The 19,943-nt window shown below is 50.0% G+C and overlaps 1 protein-coding gene across 5 annotated transcripts in view; it reads right to left on the reverse strand.

Moving 5' to 3' along the window:
* NCK2 (NCK adaptor protein 2) overlaps positions 1-9,504 on the reverse strand; it is a 133,813-nt gene extending 124,309 nt beyond the window's left edge. For 3 of the 5 annotated variants that reach the window (XM_070046881.1, XM_060309639.2, XM_070046882.1), the window contains exon 1: positions 9,118-9,311. The gene's annotated coding sequence lies outside the window, so the exon portion shown is untranslated. Of the gene's footprint in view, positions 1-8,346; positions 8,365-9,117; positions 9,312-9,450 lie in introns of those variants that run through there. The other 2 variants (XM_060309641.2, XM_060309642.1) reach the window with 2 other exon arrangements.
* Between the last annotated feature and the right edge of the window lie 10,439 nt (positions 9,505-19,943).

Consider the following 19,943-nt stretch of genomic DNA (forward strand, 5'->3'; position numbering starts at 1 on the left):
GTTAACCCTCTGGTGTGGGGACAGTCTGCTGCATTGTGTGAAGCTGGGTAGCATCCCTTGTCTTTGCCCACTGGATACCAGGACCACTCTCCAGTCCTGACAACTGGAAAATGTCCTCAGACACCACCAATTGTCCAGAGGGGCAGAACCACCCCTGGTCGAGAACCACTAATTTACATACAAGAGTAGAGGGTCAAGTCCCAAGTTCCTTTTTTTTTTTTTTTTAATTATTTGTTTACTTACTTATTTTGGCCACGCTCTGCGGCATGCGGGATCTTAGTTCCCCAACCAGGGATCGAACCCATGCCCCCTGCATTGGGAGCGCAGAGTCTTAACCGCCGGACCGCCAGGGAAGTCCCATCAAGTTTCTTTTTTTAATATTAACACCTGAAAAGGTATCCTCTTGTATTTGCCAAAGTGAATTGCTTTTATTTCTTAACCCAAATCTACCAGCTAGGAAAATTCAAAAACGAATGGGAATTTTCAGGTATGCAGTATGTTGAAAACATTTTCTGCCTTTGACTGTAACAACCCTCTCCGACCTGAGACATTAAGGAAAAGAGGATCTCCTTCTTCCAGAAAGCAGGGCAGCCTTCCCTCCCGGGGCTGAGCTCGCCTGGCGCAAGGCACAGTCAAGTTCAAGCAGCGGAGCCGTCATCTACGACCCTCGACGGAGCCTCAGTTCCACCCAGGCACCCTTCAAAGTGAAAATGACAACGGCAGAGGGTCTGTTGTCCTTCGCCCAGTTTTAAGAGGACAGTTTCTTTATAGTCACCACCGGGTCTTATCTCCTGAACCATATGAAAGAGACTTACGACGGAGACCCTAAGAAGGGAAATGATGCAGCACAGACGTCTTAATAAAGGGAGGGGAGCTTGTACACACAAGCCAGGCCAGTCCGAAGAAGGCAGTAAGTGAACACATAAAGGAAAACCACCCTAGTGCAGGTAAGGAAGGCAGATGACTTAAGCTGCATGGCCAGGGTCGGGGAATCACACACGAATGTGAAATACAGGGAAGAACCAAAAGAAAGGAAAAATCTGCTTTTATAGCCGTCTTGCCAGATTCTGCTCCAAGTATGTTCCTTAAAAAAGAAAGCAGGGCTTCCCTGGTGGCGCAGTGGTTGAGAGTCCGCCTGCCGATGCAGGGGACGCGGGTTCGTGCCCCGGTCCGGGAAGATCCCACATGCCGCAGAGCGGCTGGGCCCGTGAGCCATGGCCGCTGGGCCTGCACGTCTGGAGCCTGTGCTCCGCAACGGGAGAGGCCATGACAGTGACAGGCCCGCGTACCGCAAAAAAATAAAGCAAGCAGTTTGGTGAAAATTCACTATTCACCTATATCAAATGTCCTGAAACTGATTCTAAAGTAACTCCCTGAATCCCTCGTTATTTCGCGGTCTCTTAAAAATACTCCAGCAGTTTGCAGTTTTTACGTCCATGTCCCCAAGCTGGTTCCCATCCCTCAGAGCAACAAGAGAGCTGTTTATCCCCAATCTCGACATCTCCCCACCACCCCTGCCCCCAACACACACGGACTAGAAAACAGGGACACAAGCTTTTAAAGGGACTGCCCTTAAAACGAACACAGCTGGAAAGGGGGAAAGAGAGACAGAACCGCTCTTCTGTAGCCAGGCTTGCAAGTGACGTAATTAAAATATCGGTTGACTTGCAGACATCCTTAAACGCTCAGCCAAAACTCATAGGATACGAAACTGAGGCACATCCTTCAAGGAAGATCGATGCCGACACTGATGGGCTTCGTCCAATGAGACAGCCGCTGGCGCCTTCTCTAAGCGTCTCACGCCCATCTCTCCCTCTTCTAAGATTCTTCCCGAGCTGGCCGCCCTCTCCGCGGCTGGGAGAATTATTAAGCTTGTTTAAGTAAATAAATCTTTGCTGCTCCTCCTGGGACAAGCTGCATGGAGAGAAGCAGCTGGACTGCAAATCTAAGCCTGTGAATTCAGAGAGCCCGCCCGCGTGACAGCCCATCGGAGACCGCCTTCCCGACCTGGAAACACACAGAAGTCCCCCCCACAGCACCAGACTCTCGATTGTATGTCAGTTCCATCTGCCCCGAGGGGAGGCTACCCAGTGCTTCCAGGGCCCTCCAACAACGGAAGGGTGAGTTCAGGATGGTCCGGCACTACGAGCCTCGCTTAGGACGGCAGCCGATGTCGAAGTTCCCACAAAGTTAGATCAGCAGTCTTGCAAAATTCCAAATCACCTGAGAATTCATCAGAAAAGCAAATTCTCAGGCCCCCCTGCAGACACACTCTGGTGTGTCCAGCCACGTGAGTTTGAAGGAACCCTCCAGGGATGCTGAGGCCCTGCTCTGGGCTGGAGAGTATGCCTGTCTGGGGGTCCCCTGGCCCGTGGTACTCAGAAAGGAGGGCTGGCGGGCACGAGCTGCAAGGCCGGGGACACTCACGGGTGCGCCTCTGTGACTCTCCGCGGCACACCCGCCAGGACCACTGGAGCAGCCGGTGCTTATTCACGATGTCCTTCCAAAGTCCAGGGCCTCCAGCATAACTTGGCTGGTAAGAGGTTCCCAGAATGAACGACCTCCAAGCTCTGCTCCCTATCAATGGTTTTCCATTATGTTCCTCCAATCTTACACCACCATAAAAGTTTACAGCTCTGTTTACGCATTTTCAGATACACCTTAATGAAGAGATGGTGGCCTAGCTTAGTGGATAAGAGCAGAGCCTCAGAAGTCAGACAGCCTGAGTGTGAATTCCAGATCTGCCACTGACCAGCTCTGGAACCTTCGGCAGCCTGACCTGCTATGTCTCCATATCCTCGACTATAAAGAGAAACACAGCAAGAAATCACACTCAGGCTGTTTTTTATAGAAATTTATTTATTTTTATTTATTTATTATTTTTGGCTGTGTCGGGTCTTCGTTGCTGTGCGCAGGCTTCTCATTGCGGTGGCTTCTCTTGTCACGGGACACGGGCTCTAGGTGCGTGGGCTTCACTAGTTGTGGCACGCGGGCTCTAGAGCGCAGGCTCAGTAGTTGTGGCGCATGGGCTTAGTTGCTCTGCGGCACGTGGGATCCACCCAGACCGGGGCACGAACCCGCGTCCCCCGCACCGGCAGGCGGACTCCCAACCACTGCGCCACCAGGAAAGCCCCACACTCAGTTTTTGAAGGCATTCAATGAGCTAGTATTTTGTGTAACGTGGTCAGCACAGTCACTACAACGTGTGGTGTGTGTGCGTTAGGGAAGAAGCCCGTGATCACTAAAGAAATATGACTTTTAGGTTCTATACTTAGAAATTAAGTACTTAAATATATCGGAAATACACTGAACACTAACATTCCCAAAAAGTTATTTTGCATTGGTAACGTAACCTCTAGAATTCTACACACATTTGAAAACATTTGTAAAATATACAAGTATCCTGATTATCGGTAACCACATCTGGTTTGAGCACTCTAAAACTGCTTGAGTACCTGCAATACCACAGTATTCCTTACAGCTACAGATGACACCTTTCCCACTACAGAATGGTAATTACCATTATTATGATCCCAGGCTGCTTCCTCTATGTCTTTTCAGCTATCTCAACTCAGGAAAACACAGGCTAAACGAAGCTTGCATCATTAAAGGGTACAGACCTGTGCCCTCCAGCACGCAGCCACCAGCCTCGTGGGGCCGCTGAACACCCCAATGTTGCGAGGGGAGAGGCACGCCATGAACGGAGAACACGCGCCGGCTTTCAAAGACTTCACGCAAATAGGAGAATGTGAATCGTCACATTAATAACGTTTTATGTTGAACACGTGGAAATAAAGATACTTTGGCTCTACCAGGTAAAAGAACAGACTGTGAAAATTAGTCTCACTTCTTTCCTTTTACATCTTTAACGTGGCTACTAGACAGTTAAAAGCCCCCCTGTGGCTCGCGTTATATTTCAATGGGACAGCACGGCTCTTGACAATCTTCAAGGGGCGTTTTCAGGAAACACCCCACATGAAAACAGACACAGGCAGCGTTTTCGGCGCCAGCCTCTCCTCCTTCCTTAAGGGTCAGGTATAGTTCCGGGGCACTTGCGCCGTGATGCTGTTATTACAAGGGTAACACTGAATCGGCCCCAAAGTACAGAAGTCTTTAAAAATAAACTCACAATAAACGTTATCACAACTAGCAGGCTGCCATCCAGTGTGTACTGGGGGCGGGGAAGCATATTTAGAGGCTGAGAAAGCAGTGAGGAGCCCGTGGTGCAGGCCCACAGTAGCCACATTGAGGACGGGGGACGCTGACCCGAGGGCAGTGGGGAGCCAGCGATGGGACCACGGCCAGGCTCGGGTACCCGGGCGCAATGAGCAGGGTGGTAGGCGTGGTGAAAGAGGTGTTCCGCCAGTGCAAGTGAGAGGGGAAGTACCGCAGGGCTCAAGTGTAAGAGATCTTTTGGAGGTAAAATTAATAAGATTGGGATTTGGGAGGCAAGGGAGAGTCCAGGATGACGCAGTGAGTCAATGCTGGGGACATTAACGAGAAGGCAGGCAGGTCAGGAGGCGGTGCCAACAGCTGTGATGTTCAGAGTTTTCAGTGGAAATGACCGGAGGGAGGTCGGATGATTCACTGGAATGACCGACTGAGTCAGGAGTGAACAGGTTTGCAGCTGGAGAGCTGCGGTCACACAGGTGATCACCTAGAACAGCTCCCACCGGCCCAGGCCAGCGACACAGGCAGCGATCAGCGTGGACGTCAGCAAACCCTCCCGCACCCGCCAAGGGGACGCTGGCTCCCAGCAGATCCACAGTCTTAGCAGCAGCCCCAGCGATGCTCCTGGCCCCAGGTTCCATCTGTAGCCAGGAAATGCTCTCGTTTCCATACCAAATCCAGCACTTTCCGTACATCTTGTATTTGACCATGATCCTGATCCAAAAACCCTGCTGCAGCTGAGCCAACACCGGCTGAGGGGAAGCGTCCACAAAGGGAATCGGTCAGGGCTAGTTCTCTCTCCTAATGGTTCTCCTCAAAGCCTGAAGCATCTGGATCCCAGCGGCTGCCTTCCCCGCATGTGGAGGCTGCGTGATGAACGCTGAGCTGCCAGCCCCTCCCCTCCCCGCCACAGATGTCCTCAAGCACCAGATTCCAGATCGGGGTGACAGAAGCCACAGGAAGCCCTAAAATCATCAGCCTGGTTTTGAACAGAGTGACGCACTGTTATGAACTGAACTGCCCCCCGAATTCACATGCTGAAGCCCTCACCCCCGACGTGCCTGCGTCTGCAGAAAGAGCCCTGGCAGCAACTAAAGTTCAATGAGGTCAGAGGGGTGGGGCCCTAACCCAACAGGACTGGTGTCCTCCTAGGAAGAGGAACAGACGCCAGAACGCCCCACATGCAGGGCGTGTGAGGACACAGCAGGAAGAGAGGCTCACTGAGAACTGAGTCTGCCAGCACCTGGATCCTCACTTTACAGCCTCCAGAAGGGCGAGAAATAAGCTTCTTTTTCACGCTCAGCCTGTGGGATCTGTGAGGGCAGCCTGAGCAGGCGTGCACACACTGAATGGGGACAAGCGCCCTTCAACTCGCAAAGAATGTCCAGGCCAACGGGCTCAGACACCAAAATCAGGACAGGAGGTCACCTCCAGAGTGAACTCACCTGCCCGCCCTGCTCCCACCTGCAGCCGGGCAGGGGCCCACACGCTCCGCCCATCAGGACCTGCGGCAGACCCGCAGCCTCCCAGGGACTACCACGCCCAGCACCTCTGGGGGTCGTCTCCTCCTGCTGAGCAGCCAGGGGGCTCTGTCACCCCGCCACTGTCTCTGGGCTCCGGGGTCCTCACACAGACATCAGGGCCGGAGCCCACGTCACCATGTTATTTTGATACTAAGTATGGTGGTGGATGGGAAAGCTAATTGGTAAGCCATAATCTTCCATCTGAACACTAGTACCTGTTATTTTTATCTGACTTGGGCGTTTCAGATCTTCCTTTAACTACCAACCAGCAAAACGATCCCACTTTCCGAAACTCTCAAAAGGGGAAATTGCAGTATTTCGATTCTGAGTGCACTTGAAGCTTCTTTTCTTAAAAACATTAAAAAATGGTATAAAAAGAGGTAAGAGAACACTACATGGCTAGCTTACCAGGCCGGGATAACAAATGCTCTGTCCAGAGTTTCCAGTTCAGGTTAACCTGGACAGACAACCTATTGAAAAGTAAAATATTTAGGCATCCCACCAGGGGGTGATGTAGCTGGTTTGCTTTTCATCTTGCTTTTTTTTTTTTTTTAAATTAATTTTAGCTTCAGGACTATAAATGACTCGTTTGACAGAGAATTTACCAAATAGAGAGGCCACCAGACCAAATCCTCCCATTGTCTGGACCTGGACGTGCTGGAAGCAAAACCTTATGAACCTAGAGCCTTAATGACTGACAGGCTCAGAACTCGATATTCACGTGTTCAGTCAGTATTTTCTGGGCATCCGTGTGTACAAGGAATGAACACAAGCCACGGGGCCAACTGTGGCAAATGCATGTGTGTGCGTTGGGGGAGGGAGTTATAACTGGTTAATGTTAATTATACCTTCAGAAATTGACACACTTTGGGATCCATTCAAAGTGAAACGCAGGAAAAGAAAAAAACAGTCTCATTTTTAAAACTGTGTTACTAAAATGGCCTAAAGAAACAAGAAACTATCTTTACTTTAGCTCCATACTTTGAAACCGTTAAATGGCTCTCCTGACCTCCTTCTAAACTGTCTTAACTCAAGCATTTAACAGTATCAGCACGATGTCATTTTTAGCCTTTGAAAACAGGCCACAAAGGGTTTCCATCACTCATTTAGGAAAGAGAAACATTTTGGAAGGGCCATTTGCAACTCATCTGGATGGGAAAACTCATCTTGCAAGCCTCGGATTTGAGTCGTGGGGAGTTTCCAGTTCATCTGTGAAGAAAGTCAGCTTACTAGATTTCCAAACATGGTCCACCACCCTACCCTGCAGTTCTAGCGAGCAATCTTCTGCTTGATTTTTCATATAGGAGAAGCATCTCACCGGCCCTCTCCCCTGGTTCACGGGAGGCCATTCTGGGCAGTGAGAAGCATGCATATCCCGGAGAAACATGTGTAACACAGCCTCATCCAGCCAATGCTAATGAAGTGACCGAGGAGAAAGCTCCAGGTCATTCTGGGCAATGGAGAAGACTTCAGGGTATTTTAAAAGGTTATCCAGTTTGTATACACACAAGGAAGACTTCAGGTATGTTTACAGTGGATGACAGCACGTCTCAAATACTGTGTACATGTGATCTGTTTGTTGGAAAACCTCAATAATCGCCCAATGCAAATATTTTAACAGAGGCTGGGAAATGTGGCAGCTTCAAAGAGATGAGGGATGAAGAGAACTGAAGTACAGGGCACGTAATAAAGAAAACCTCAAAGCCTGACAAATGAGCACAGCTAGTTGCGATCACCTTCATCAGGCCCCACCTTAAATGCGGAGCGAAGGGGACGGGTCAGCCTATCCTCCAGATGGCAATGTCATCCCGTGGCCCAGAATCAATCCTGCTGAGTACTTAGGTAGCAGCTGAGACGCTCGGGGCCCAGGTGAGGCCTCTAGGTTACTACCAGCTCACAGCTGCTTTAAGTTCCCAATTTCAGCCTCAACTAGCTGCAGCCAGAGGACCACTAAGATCCGGCCACTTTCTTCAAAACTACATCTAACCAACCTGGAGGAGAGAAACATCACAGTAGGATTTTCCCTCCTGGTCACTAATTCAGAAACACGGTTAACACCCACATCTGGGGAAACCCCTGTTCCAAACACCTAAAAGCCTACACCGACAGCTGAGTCTCCTGGTTAGGCCCACTCGACCTGCTCGTGTTCACTGGCTGCTACCCTCTTTATACGACCCCACCACCCATGCCTGAATCCTGTCATTCATTTACCCGTTCATCTAGGGCCCCTGGGTAAGTGAATTAAGGGAGTGTTCAGAAGCAAAGTTTAGGTCTGCTTTGATAAGTTAATTTCAGCCCAGATTAATTTCATTTTCAGTCGTTTTAAGTCCTGTTGCTTACGATATCAAATGCAGTGGGATGAAACACACCCTGAATAACTCTCATTCCTACCAAAATCCCTTTGGCGAAGCCCAGGAGAAAGCCACACTGGGTCGGGACCAGGTAAGGACCCCCCTACCTGTGGGTCCCGCAAGCCACACCCGGTGGCCTCTCGGGGTGCGGTTTCTTTGGGGTCAAAGGAAGGGGTGGGCCTGCGCGGGCCCAGCGCTGCGGCCTGCTCATCCCGTTGTGCAGACGCAAACTTGCCAGGTTCAGCCTTAAACCTGTTGGCAAAATAAACAAAGCCAAATACGGGGGACACTGCCGACCTGACCTGTCCTGGGTGCCAGAGGCCGACCCGCGCCCGCTCCTGCTTTGTCCCCAGCGCTGTAGAGACGCCAGTGAGTCCGGAACCCCCGGGCACCCGCGCAGCCCTTCCAGGGCGATCTCCACGGTCCACAAACGAAAGCGTTTTGCGATCACACCCCCCGCACACTCCACGCCGACTGCGCTCACCAGGGGAGTTACCGTCTACGCCCTCAAGTCACACACCGAATTCTTCCAGAACCTCTGGGTGGTTCGATCGCCCAGAATAAGCCCAGGGCAGCGCGATCGTGAGAAACTTTGTTTCCGGGGCCGGTGATCTCGGGCAAGATGCGGTGCCCGGCCCCGGCACAAAGCGCCCCGGCCCGGAGAGCCTCCCGTACGCCAAGTGACAGCAGCTCCGCAAGGGTTCGCAAACAGTCGCGACCCACAGAAGTTCCGGGGGGCGCGCTCGCCTCCCGCGTCCTGAGCGGAGCCTGCGATCCGCGCGGTCCTCCCCGGGGGCTGGCCCGGCCCCCGCTCCGCGCCCCCGCGCGGGCCCAGTCCCGGGACCGCCGCGCAGGCCCGCCCAGCCCGCCCGGCCCAGGGAGGGGACGAGCCGGAGATGCCGGCGGCCGCGGGGCCAGGCCGCGAGGGCACCCGGCCCCCGGCCCCGGCGCGCCCCGCCCCGCCAGCCCCGCGGCGCCGCAACTCCGAGAGCGGCCCAAGTTGGCGGCCTCCGCCCCGGCCCCGGCCCCGGCCCCGGTCCCCGGTCCCCCGTCCCCGCCCCGGCCCCGCTTACCTCGCGCGCCGCCCGCCGAGGCCGGGGCAGCGGCGCGGGTCCCGGGCGGCGGCCGCGCTGCGCCCGCCCAGGCGCCGCTCTTTGTCTGCGCCCCTCGCTCCTCCCGCCGCTCGGCGGACGCTCAGGCCCGGGCGGACCCCGCGGGCCCGGCCGACCCCCGCCGCCGAGCCCCGCGCCCGCCGGCCCGCTCTGCTCCGGCCTCCGCTCCCGCCGCGGCGCCCCCGCCCCTCCCGGCAGCGCCCGCCGCGCGCCCTTCCTCCTCCGCCTCCTCCGCTCCGCCCCGTGACGCCGCCGGGGCCGCCCAGGCCCGCGCGTCCGCCGCCCGGGACCCACCTGGGCGCGCACGGCGGCCGGGCTCGGGCGGCGCTGGGACCGGCGCGGGGTTCGCGGCTCGCGGCTCGCGGCTCGCGGCTCGGCCGGGGGCGCAGCCCGGCCCGGGGGACCCTGCGCGGAGCCGAGCGGGGCGCGGAGGGGAGGGGAGGGGAGGCCCCGCTCCGACCCTGCGCGCTGGCGGAGCGAATAGGAGGACGGGAGAGGCGAGCAAGGCAGCAACTTCGGTATCGAAGGACCGGCGGGTGGTCTTTCCATCGTCTTTTTGTTTGATTTTCTTATCGGGACGCCCTGGGGCTCGGCCACCGCCCCCCTCCCGGAAGCCTTCGCCTGGCATCCTCGGCGAGGCAGGCCTGCGGTCCATCAGAAAAGTGACTTACAGAAAAATGTCACTTCCTCTCTGTAACTGCTTCTGGGCATTTTTATTTATTTGCCTTGTATCTATTTACTTTCCCAACCAGACACTTTTGGACTCTCTATTATCGTCGGAAGCACTTCTTAAAAGCAGGGGAGGAAACCCAAAGTGTCTGCCTGAGTTCCCTCGTGTCCAGCTCGAGCCCGCCCACCGGGCAGAATCCTGGAAGGAGCTGTAGGAATGTGGGCCCCAGAAGGAGTTGTCACTGGTAGTGGGACCCTCCGGTCACCTGGCCACATGCTTACCTGTAACCCCAGAGGAGAGGGAAAGACGCAAGGTTCCTTAAACAGGCACATGTATCCAGATGTCTGTCATCAATCCCCTCCCCATATGGCTTCCCAAAAGGAAATCCTGGTATTCAGATGATTCTGATTTCCTGGTGGAATAGCCCGGTTCCATGTTAATGAGATTCCTTCTTAGGCTCCTGGTTTCTCATTATATTAAAGCAATAATAGTTTACCCGAGGTGACAAGGCGTTGTCACTGAACGAACGGCTCATGCCCTTCCTTGTTCCCCAACAGAAGTACCCAAGGAGGGTCCTTGGAGCCCGTATAACTTTGAAGTCGCAGTTGAGTGGTTGACTCTCTGCTTCTTCAACTCTGGAACAAGTGTTTCTGAACCTATCTAAAATCTATCAAATGGGGAGATGATATTTACCTCGCTCCCCTGTAAGTCCCCGGCATGCTTCCTGGCAGTAGGAAGCCGTCAGTGGTCAGTGGCTGGAGGGGATACAGTGCACTGAGCCAGGATGGGTCCAAAGTCAGGGAGTTGGACAGCCAGCTGCTCCATGGTGTTGAGAAAGAAGCTCCCTCAGTCCATTGTTTTGTGAAAACTTTGTCTTCCTAATAAGGAGAGCAGAATTATAGTAAGTGGTCTGGCCCAATTTTAAATTAGTTTACTCAAAATGGGTATAACAACATTGACCCAATTTTTTACTGCTTGTCTGTTTTATAACCTTTGCTGAATCAGGAGTTGAAGTCCTCATCCTTCTCTGATTCTTTTGTGTGTGTGTGTGGTACGCGGGCCTCTCACTGTTGTGGCCTCTCCAGTTGCGGAGCACAGGCTCCGGACGCGCAGGCTCAGCGGCCATGGCTCACGGGCCCAGCCGCTCCGCGGCATGTGGGATCTTCCCGGACCGGGGCACGAACCTGCGTCCCCTGCATCGGCAGGCGGACTCCCAACCGCTGCGCCACCAGGGAAGCCCCTTCTCTGATTCTTTGTAAAGTCACCAAGGACATTATCTAAAACCCAATGTCTCTTTCTCGGTCTTTATCCCATGCAGTTTTCCGAAGCACATGGCATTTGTGCTATTTCCTGAAATGCGGTTGTCTGTTCGATTATGTAACACAGCTACCTTTCTGACCTGCCCACGTCTGTCCTTGTCGGGCATGCTGTCCTCCCAAACTCTAAAAGTCATATTCCCAAAGCACACTTTGGCCCTTTGTTTTTCTTCTGATACGTGCCTTTTTTTAAAGAGAGTTGGTCATGTTTTGTACGTTTCCAGCCTGACGTTCAGTGATTAACTCCCAGATCAGCAGGCTTACACAGCTTCCTGCTCATCTGCAGCCCCTCTGGGCAACTCCTCAGCTTTCCAACATCACCAGGTTCAGAAGGAAACTTATCTCCTTCCCGAGGGAGCTCCTCCTCCGGTGACCTCAGGCTTGGCCAAGAGGCCACCAGGCATCTCAGCTCCTGGGAGAAAGTCATTGCAATTCGACTTCTTCCTTCCTTCTCTCCAGCCTTGGCCTTGGCAGGAAGCAGAGTGGCCTCCTCAGCCTTTCTACTCCCAGACGCCCCGTGAGAACAAATGGCCTGGGATGGGCCAATAAACTCCTCCCACTCAGGACTCTGAAACTGGAGAGGGTACCAAAGGCCAGGGAGGAAGAGATGGAGTTTGCTTTCGCCGGAAGGATCCCAGAACTTCCCTACGGAGCCCATGAACCCTCCTGGTCTCCCCCTTCTCCTAGCTCCTCCAGCCCCGCCCTCTGCAAACTACCTGATATCCTTCAGTAAGTCCCTGTTCTGCTTAAGATAGCCAGAGGTACTCTTCCTTCTTTCAACCGAAACCCCTAAATGATGCAAACACTAGGATTTTGAAAGCTGGAAACAGATGGGGAGGGAGCTTAGAACCCTGAGGACAGAGAGGGGGAAAGTGGGAGGACTCCAGGAGGACAGAAGATATTCCATTTAGAAGGAGCAAAGGATGCCTGCAGAGGATCCTGAGGAGATAAGACCAGGAGATACAGGAATTAAGTGTGGACATCATCATGGTGGCGGGATGACTCATTTGGTGCCTGTACCAAGGAACGCCGAAAGGTAAGAAAAAAAGAGCGGTCAGACGTTTGCGACACTTACAAAAATAAAAGATAAAAATGTAAAAATAAATTTAAAAAAAGAAGTCTGCAACACTTAGAAAGGTAATAACTCAAACTGGGGTGGAGTGACTAGACGGAGGAAGGATAAACTGGGAGATTGGGATTAACATATACACACCACTATATATAAAATAGATAACCGACACGGACCTACTGGAGAGCACAGGGAACTCTACTCACTATTCTGTAATGACCTATATGGGAAAAGAATCTGAAAAGGAATGGATATAGGTATTTGTATGACTGTATCACTTTGCTGTACACCTGAAACTAACACAACACTGTAAATCAACTATACTCCAATATAAATTAAAAAAAAAGTTTGCGACACTTAAAATGGTAATAACTCAAACTGGGGTGGAGTGAACCAGTCTAGGACAAGTTGAGAGGAAAAGCCCGAAAGGAATGGGCATTCCTGGATATGGGGGCGGAGGAGAACGGGCCTCCAGTGTCACCTACAGGTTTGGATATGGGTAGCGGCAAAGAAGATGGTGCCCATATCAGAAATAGAAAAGTTGGGTAAATTGGTTTGTGAGAGATAAACGGTTCTGTTTTTGTATGTTCAGTTCCATTAAATGAATCTTTATTGCTGACGTACTACACAGAGAGTGCTCTACAGGGGGCCAGAAATGAGCACGGTTCCTGCCCTCAAGTGACTTTTTGCTAGAAAACTAGTTATTAGTGCTGTAGGTATTTCACTGACGTAATGAACTTTATTGCTCTTTGTGTCATCCTCTCAGCTTGGATGTAAACAGCCTGAGGGCAGGACCATGTCTGATTTTCCTCTGTGACTCCAGCGCCTTTTCCTGTGTCCCCGGGACACAGCAGACACTTAATACATCTTTAATGATGGACGGAAACGCCAAACCTTTATGAGTTTGCCAAAGAGAACAGAGGACTGTTAGCAAGGAGGCCTTTATGAACTCACTCTAAGAATTTCAAAACAAATGCTGGTGGACTTGCAGATTTCAGCGTTTCATCTTATCCACATTCTGTCTACAGGGAGAAGGGACAGAAAGATGGCAGGATAATTTCTTACCAAAACTCCACAGTACCTCCCCATTACCTCTTCATCCATCTTTCAGGGACTGACAGGATTTTGTTTTTTTAAAGCCACACATACAAAGAGTAAAGTTCATACAAACCAAAAAAAGTAAGATACTGCCCACATCTGATCAATACAATTCTCCTGCTTCTAGCTCTGAATAACGATCTGGATTTCAGGAGACACCTATGCGTTACCTAATTGTTTAAAGAAAAACAGATGAGGTAACACCATAAAGTCAAGTGCAATTTAGCATAAAAGGAAAATTGGAGGAAAGTTAGCATGCTATGCAATCTTTAGTATGTGTTTTGTCAAAGAATACTTCCTGTGGTTATAGATACACATGTCAGAACTGTAAAACTTGAAGCCTGCTTGCTCTGAAATAGAAACATGATCAAACTTTAAATTGTTTTTGATTATTAGCAGCAGGATGGAATTGGAGTTAATTTTAGATAGGAAAAGTCTTAAGAGGAGCTCCATAACTTTAGAAAAGCTAAGAGGATCTTACTCACATTTCCATTTTGAAATCTGCCTTTAGGTGAACATCACATATGAAACATTTCTGTGAGATACAATAAACCCTCAGGTAATCAGGCTGCCTCAGGAATGGGCTATTCTGCTAAATTAAATTTTCATTTTGGGTAAGGATTAACCAGAAAGCCCCTTTAGCTGGAACATAAGTTGAAATCTTAAAAATATATATTGCAAATTGCTATCTCACCTTAAAAAATGTAGTATAGTAAGTGAAATGAACCTTTTTGATGTTGGGGTACCCATAATGCCTCAGAGTCACCATTCTGAACACAGCTTCTCATTTTATGGTGCTAAGTGTGTATAAGATTGGGTGGCGTGTGCACCAAGTCAAGGCCATGCGCTAAAATTGCTTTTTAAAAAGTTAATAGGACTTCCCTGGTGGCGCAGTGGTTGAGAATCCACCTGCCAATGCTGGGGAAATGGGTTCGAGCCCTGGTCCGGGAAGATCCCACATGCCGCAGAGCAGCTAAGCCCATGTACCACAACTACTGAGCCTGCGCTCTAGAGCCCGTGAGCCACAACTACTGAGCCCGCGTGCCACAACTACTGAAGCCCACGCGCCTAGAGCCTGTGCTCCGCAACAAGAGAAGCCACCGCAATGAGAAGCCGGCGCACCACAGCGAAGAGTAGCCCCCGCTCACCACAACTAGAGAAAGCCCACGCACAGCAACGAAGACCCAACGCAGCCAAAAAACAATTTTTTTAATAAATAAATAAATAAAAAATAAAAAGTTAATAAAGCATATTTGTTTTTCTGAATTTACTACTTGTTTTTTCCCTGAACGTGGAGTACTGAGCAGGGAGACGTACAGTTAGTGAAGGTTCCCGTTATGTAAAAGTCTAGTTATTCAATGTCTTACAGGCATATTTTAAAAGGGAAGATTTCTAGAATATAAAGCAATTCTCACGTAGAGGACTGGTGGATAGAATGTTGCTTTCATTAATCACACTCTTCGCTAAAGCACAAGTTAATGCAAAAGTATGTTCTAGAAACACCGTGATCTGATACCTTTTTCCCTTCGCTGTTTGTGGTGTGCTTCTCGGAACAGCTCTCTCTAGTCAGTGAATTTGGTGGGAAATTTTAAACTGGAAACGGGCTGTGTGTGAGGAATAATCCTGACCGGTTTACACCTGGTGGTCTGGGACACCCTCCCTTCCAAACAGTGTCTTCCACTCATTAGTCAGTAAACCCTCTCTCTCCTTGGAATCCCTCTCACTCCCCACACTTCTGCTGGGGGACCTCGATTTAGTCATTTACGTCTAAGTGATACTGAAAGACCACAAGCTGACTGAAAGCAGGAATGATTTCTTTGAATTCTCCAGAGTACCTCATACCAAGCTGGGAGTTAATAATGGTTTTTTGAAGGGATGCTGTGGGATTAAATTAAACTCTTTGGACATAGTGTTTTTTAAATGCAATATATGTTCGACTATTTATATTGTAAGTTATTATTAATGCTATAGTTACTCATTCACGGCGCTCTTACCGCTTGCCAAGCGCTTTGTCTGAGCCTCACAGCCCGCCGAGGGAAGCTCAGCGATCCCCATTCTAGAGATGAGGCTTAAAAGCTTCAAAACCGGGCCTCCCTGGTGGCGCAGTGGGTGAGAGTCCGCCTGCCGATGCAGGGGACACGGGTTCGTGCCCCGGTCCGGGAAGATCCCACATGCCGCGGAGCAGCTGGGCCCGTGAGCCATGGCCGCTGAGCCTGCGCGTCCGGAGCCTGTGCTCCGCAACGGGAGAGGCCACAACAGTGAGAGGCCCGCGTACTGCAAAAAAAAAAAAAAAAAAAAAAAAAGTCTTCAAGACCTATGTCAAGGAGCTTATGGCCTATGTTTTCTTCTAGGAGTTTTATGGTTTCAGGTCTTCCATCCAAGTCTTCTGTCCTTGGCTTGCAGATAACCACCTTCTCGCTGTTTCCTCACCTGGTCTTTTCTCTGTGTGCGCGTCCCTGTTGTGTCTTCCTCTTCGATTAAGGACACCAGTCATGTAGGATTAGGACTCCACTCTTACAACCTCATTTAACCTTAGTTATTACTTTAAAGACCCTATCTCCAAATACAGGCACATTGGGGCTTAGAATGTCAACATATAAATTGAGGGGGCATGCAATTTAGTCTATAACACCTACCAAATAAATCACTTGCACTCAAATCATTATCTCAGGATGTGACCCCAAATTAAAACAGCCATATACCAACTTGCCTTAGACCTTGAATAAAGCTGTTATAAAGGACAGACACACACACACACACCCACACCTGGTTTGACAAAGCAGGGGTTCTTGACATCAGAGAACGCACTGACCGTCACAAGCAGTTTCCTGGCAGGCTTGGATTGCATAATCCGAGCATAAAAGTTGGGGTGGGTGGTTCCCCTTAAAAAGATGAGCCTCTGGATTCACAGGATTTTGCCTTTTCTGCACCAGTTACTTTCCATTTACCATCGTTCTGCACAAAGGCAGGTTGGACGCGCAGCTACCCTGATGGGTGAGAGGAGATTCAGGAGACAGATTTCCCAGGGGAGTTCCATCTCAGGAAGGTGTCATGTGATGTGTTTTCCGGGCACAGGAACACATGTCTAAAGCAGTCCCATGGGAGACCTTTCAGGGTCCTCCTGACATGATCCCCTTTGGGACCGAGGCCCAGAGAGTCTGAGCCGAGAGTCACTGCGGTGGGTCCCTGACCAGCGTGCTCTCCCCACCTGCGGTCTAAGCAAACCTCACCTCGTGCACGTACGTGCATTAACTGCTATTCTTCAAGTCCATGCAGATGCCATGGTGAGGAATAAAACACAAATTCGTTTTGTGATATTACCGAATTCACTGTAGCTTTTCGTCCTGTGGCCGTCTAATCGAAGGATATTTAAACTACTATCACTAACACAAGAAGATATCTGAAAGAACATGTCTTTATGTAAAAAGGGATCCTCCTGTTCAAAATTTTGGAGTCACTGTTCTAATCTGTAACAGAGAGACATTTCTGACTCAGCCGGACCTCCGTGGACAGGGTCTAAGGACAGAGTCTGTAATCTGCTTCCTGTCCAGAGCCCCTCGTCCCCTGAATAGTTTCCTCCTGGATTGCCAGGCCCACGATCCTTTGCTCTAGCCATCCTCGTCCTCTACTTCCTGTCTCTTGCTCTCTTCTGCTCCCTATATTTTTAATTCTCTTCAGGTAGGCCTTCCCTCCTCACCTTGATCGGTGCTTTCTGTCTTCTTCAATTCCTTCTTTGAATCACCATCCGCAAGTATCCCTGTCAGGTTTGAAGAGCTCGCCCAAACGCAGAGCTGGAGAATTAGACTAGAGAAGGTGCACTCGGGTTTATATCCATCCCTGAAGGTCGGCTGCACCCAGTGTAGCAGACACGTCCCTGGAACCCACCTTTTCCCTGCCCGGGGGCCCAGCTTCCACCGCCAGGGACACAGTGCTGCGGGCTCTCTCTGGCTCAGTGTCTGTTCCCCTCAAACGCAGGGCAGAGGTGTGAGGGCAGGAACACCTCCCAGAGTCCTCCCAGCCAGTGACTGTTGGGGACTGCTTGGCAAACATGCCAGCTCCCTCCTCCCTCGGGTGGGATCGCTGGGGTGTGTGCCCCACTGGCTAGCAGAGTTCCCGTGCGATGACCGTCCAGGTGTCTGCAGGAGTAACTTGCTTCGTAAAAAACCTTATGTCACCCTCCTTCCTTCTCCTGCTCCCCCCGGTGATGTTTCCTGGGCTCCCCTCCCAGATAACCTCGTGCTGTAGCCCTAGTCTCAGAGATCGCTTACGGGGAACTCCAAATGAAGATGCCCTGGGAAGTTCTTCGGCCTGATACCTTTGGAAAGACCTATCTCTAGATTAAAGAAAAGGGTATTTGGCGGTGGTCTAGTACTGCTTGGATTTATAATTCCATTACCTGGATGGGCACTTAAATAGTTGGGACCCAGATAAGCCACTTAACTTCTTCATGCCTTGGTTTCCATACGGTAGAATAAGGGTCTCAACCGGAGAAGTGATTTTCAAAGTGTGGAATTCCCCTGAAGGGTTTTAAAGATTCTGCAGAGCTCCAGACAACAGTAAAAGCTGAAAATGAACGGCTCCCATGGAGTCCTTCGAATTAAATTGCAACATTTCAGGGCAAGGGGAAGAACGTGCTATTGGGTATGAGGAGGTGATTATAGGTCTTTCGTGTTTGTTCTCATCCTGCCAACAGAGGCACGCACAATCTTTATTCCAGACCAGCCTTTCAAAGATGTTGCACAGCAAAGAGCCTTGGGAAATACGGGGAGTATCTTCCAATGGGACAGGACAGGTTTCCTTACTGTCCAGTTGAGCAAATTTGATTGTTTGCTGCCCACTATAAGAAGCTCAAGTTCCCTGAGCTCTAGGTTTTTCAGCACTGATGTAAACTCACCACACGCACAGCATCCACTGGGCCGCTCCGTGGCACCCCCTTGCGACTGGAGGCTGGGGGAACCAAGGCAGACACGAAGCTCATGCTACTTGCTGTCTGGGAACACTAAGCCCTTTGTCTCTGACCCAAGCATCTCGTGTCTTCTGGCGGCGTTCATGAGGCTATGCAAACTAACTTTTCTTTTTTTTAATAGATCTTTATTGGAGTATAATTGCTTCACTATACCGTGTTAGTTTCTGTTGTACACCAAAGTGAATCAGCCATATGCATACATATGTCCCCATATCCCCTCCCTCTAGAGCCTCCCTCCCACCCTATCCCACCCTATCCCACGACTCTAGGTGGTCACAAAGCACCGAGCTGACCTCCCTGTGCTATGCGGCTGCTTCTCACTAGCTATCTGTTTTACATTCGGTAGTGTATATATGTTGATGCTACTCTCACTTCGCCCCAGCTTTGCCCTCTCCTCCCTGTGTCCTCAAGTCCATTCTCTATGTCTACCTCTTTATTCCTGCCCTGCAACTATGTTCATCAGTACCTTTTTTTTTTTTTAGATTCCATATATATGTGTTAGCATATGGTATTTGTTTTTCTCTTTCTGACTTACTTCACTCTGTATGACAGACTCTAGGTCCATCCACCTCACTACAAATAACTCAATTTCGTTTCTTTTTATGGTTGAATAATATTCCATCATATATATGTGCCACATCTTCTTTCTCCATTCATCTGTCAATGGACACTTAGGTTGCTTCCATGTCCTGGCTATTGTAAATAGAGCTGCAATGAACATTGTGGTGCATGTCTCTTTTTCAATTATGGTTTTCTCAGGGTATATGCCCAGGAGTGGGATTGCTGGGTTGTATGGTAGTTCTATTTTCAGTTTTTTAAGGAAGCTCCGTACTGTTCTCCACAGTGGCTGTATCAATTTACATTCCCACCAACGGTGCAAGAGGGTTCCCTTTTCTCCACACCCTCTCCAGCATTTATTGTTTGTAGATTTTTTGATAAGGGACATTCTGACCAGCATGGGTGATACCTCATTGTAGTTTTGATTTGCATTTCTCTAATAATTAGTGATGTTGAGCATCTTTTCATGTGCCTCTTGGCCATCTGTATGTCTTCCTTGGTGAAATGTATATTTAGGTTTTCCACCTGGCAACGTCGGGCCCCTACGTTGGCATGTCTTAAATTACAGTTACAGTGTCAGGATTGAAACTGAGAACTAAAGTTTGGACTCAGGAAGAAAAACAAAGTGGATTAGACGTTTAGAAACTTCAAATTACTATCTGACAAAGAATTCTGCACCACTGTATCTGATTTTTAAAAAATTAATATAGTTGTATGTTGTTCAAGATTACATGGAAAAAGTATTTCCTTCCCAGTGATAATTAAAACGGGCTGAGGTATTTGATCAACCATCACCAAATTTAAGGACTAATGATTAAGAGCTAACAGCGCTTCTTTGATATTGCTAGATAAAAATTGCCTTACACTTTCTCTGTCAAGCTTCTGAATTAGCTTCATTGATGTGTATCCTAGGCTGCTAAAAAGCTGTTTTTAAAACTTTTACAATTCGGAGCTACCTGTCTTTGTGAATTATAATTGTTTTAACTCTGTTCAGCTACACTGAAGGGGGCATAAGACTGCATCTGAGACCCATAAGTCCTGAGTCTTAAACTCTGTATTCATACTATAGTTCTCAGTGATCTATTTTATGAGCCAATGTTATAGATTTGA

Source organism: Globicephala melas, chromosome 12 (assembly GCF_963455315.2).
Source record: "Globicephala melas chromosome 12, mGloMel1.2, whole genome shotgun sequence".
Classification (NCBI taxonomy): Eukaryota; Metazoa; Chordata; class Mammalia; order Artiodactyla; family Delphinidae; genus Globicephala; species Globicephala melas.